Below are 2,813 nucleotides of genomic sequence, written 5' to 3'. Positions count from 1 at the left end.
TGGATGGATGGATGGATGCTCCGAATCCTCGAGGGCGCCCGTTTTAAGCCCAGGTTTTAGCCCCCGGCGCAGCCCATCGCCGTTGGGCGTGGGGACAGACTTTTCACGCGTGAAAGATGCGCCGTGGGCATGCACATATATATGTGTATATATACATATATATATATATTTCAAAAGGAAGCCGACCAGGACAGGTATAAGAGCCGTGAACCCGCCACGCGGCAGGGTCAGTGCGGGGGAACCGTGGAAACGTGCCGGGTGGGGAGCGCCGAGGAGGGTGGGCGAGTCGGGAAGGGGGCGGCAGGTCGCCCTCGCCCAGAACTGTCCGGGAGACAGGGCTCGATGCTCCCCCGAGCTGTCCAGCCTCGCCGACGCCGCCCGGGCCGGTTCCCGGGGGCAACGGGAACCGCTCCCTGCAGCCCATTAAGGGAAGGGGAAAAGGGGGAGACAGGAGAGGGATGTTCATGGCCCTCCCCGAGCTCCGGCAAAACTCGCGTTTCCTCTCTTCCCTCAGAGGAGTCGCTTTGCCTGCAGGGTTTTTATTTTACGGAGTGTTCCCTCCTTCCCATTCTCCAGGAATTGGGGTGCACTAGAAGGGGGAAAGGGAAGGGATAACGGCGCGATCGGTCCTGATGCACTTTCCTGCTCCCTCCGCACGGGAGGCCCCACGGCCGCCCCAGCACCAGGGTGGTCTCCTGCCCACCCCTCCTCCGGGAGAGGAGGACACTGAGGAGAGGAGCAACCCTCACAGCACAAACTTTCCTCTTCATCCCCCTCCCAGACTTTAAGCATTTTATGGATGCTTAAGCGGGAAGTGTCTCCCCGGGATTTGCCTCTTCATCCACACTCCCCAAATTTCCTCACACCTCAAGCACATCCTGCGGGCCAGAGGGGTTCCCCACACTTGGGAAAAGTCACTTTGTGTGTTTTAACATTGCTGTGGGGAGCGGCCCTTAATGCGAGCTGAGATCTTTGGGCAGGTGAGCTGAGATTCCCACCCCCGCTCCCTCCGGCACTTACAGCCCTGAGACCTACAGCCGTGGGATCACAGGAGGGGAATTTCCATCCAAAGGTCACGAAATTGCTAAACCATTTTAAAACGTGCCTTTAGCCCTGTCCGAAGGTAGTGAGGAAACTGCTTTCCTTCAGCTGCTTGGAGGGCAGGGAATTATTAATGCAAAATAAAATAATAATTTAAGCATTTAATTGTATCTTAAATAATATATTAATATTATAAATTTTTATAATTATTAATATAATAAAGTATAAATATAAAATCATCAAAATAAAATAAACAATAAATCAACGGCTACACCAAGTCCCATCGGTAGCAGGGGGGGGAAAAGAAATGGGAGCAGCCCTGAGGGCTCCATCCTGCCCCGACAGGGCTGGCACGGCGGGACCCTGTTCCCCTCCTGTCCTTCGCAGCCGCAGCCCCGGTTGCGGGAGGAGACCCGCTTTCAAATCTAGTTTGCTTAGGCTGTCCCTTTATTTTCAACCCGTATCCCAAAGACTCGATCTTCCTATCCCCCTCCCAGCCGGGAGGAAGTCGTGGTGAGGAGGGCAAAAACATCCCCGACCCAAAAAAAAAAAAAAAAAAAAAAAAAAAAAAAAAAAAAAAAAAAAAAAAAAAAAATAAAAGGAATATTTAAAAAAGAAAAATAGCAAACCCATCATTTTTCCCATCTCATCGGATTATCCTGTGATCCCCGGGGGTTTTGAGAGGAGCGCTGGCCTTGACCGTCCTTTTCCCAGGCTGTGGCTGCAGATCCATCACCTCACCCCCCCTAGCAGCCCCCAGCAGGGTTTCCAGTGACAGCTCGGCGTTAATAGGAGCCCATTGTTGGAGCAATTAGCCCCAAGCTCGCCACCAGCCGCCAGATAAGGGTCGGGGGCTCGGGGGTTAATTCTGCCGGGGGGAGGAGGGGGCTGCGGGGAGCGGGGCTCCAGCATCCCTCCTAGCAAGGGGAGGGAGGGGGGCAATGGGGAAAACTCTGCCTCTAAAATGTCACAAGGAAACGCTTTGGACACTTTATTGTCATTTAGAGAGCTAAAAAGAAGGAAACTACGAAAGAAACAAAACAAAACAAAAAACACAGAAAACCCCCAGATAAAAATCAACAACAAAACCCCAAAGTTGGTGGGATGGGGCGGCCCCCCAGCCTACCGCTCCCCCAAAAATGACCAGTCAAAGGGCACTAAAACTGCTCCCCACACTATTTTTTTTTTGTCTCCCTCGGCTCTGCCTGTTAAGGTGGGTAGAGGAAAGGTTGTTCTGGAGCCGGGACCCGGGGCCAGCCGCTTCTCCGTCCTCGCTGGTGCCCACCGCCACCACTGGCACCTCAGGGCGGGGACAGGCAGCCTCCCCCTACTCCCCCCTCTCCTTTAGCCCCCTTATAAACGACAATTGACTGAAAGGGGATTAAGTTACGTTTGTCGGGCTGGGCTTTTTTTTTTTTTTTTTTCTTTTTTTCTTTCCAGGGTACCAGAATAGTACAGGTAAAGCTGTACAAACAGCCGGGAGCGAGGAATCGGGGGGTTATGGAGAGGACACGGCCCAGGGCAGAGCTCCGAAGATTATTATTTTTTTATTTTTTTTATTTTTTTTTTTGCCTGTGTACAGCAACTTTCTCTCTTGCCGAGACACCCGGGGTTGTGAGCCCGTTGCCACCTCCCCGGCTGGGACAGCCCCTCCCGGGACACGGAGCCTGCCAGTCCCCGGGACAGCCCCGCCAGGACGGTACCGGGCCCTGGTCAGGCTGCTGAGATAATCTCGGGTTAAACAAAGGCGCCGAGAAGAGGGAATATTTTGT

The sequence above is a fragment of the Parus major genome, chromosome 1A (genome assembly GCF_001522545.3).
Source record: "Parus major isolate Abel chromosome 1A, Parus_major1.1, whole genome shotgun sequence".
Taxonomy (NCBI): domain Eukaryota; kingdom Metazoa; phylum Chordata; class Aves; order Passeriformes; family Paridae; genus Parus; species Parus major.
Note: the sequence above shows the minus strand (reverse complement) of the source record.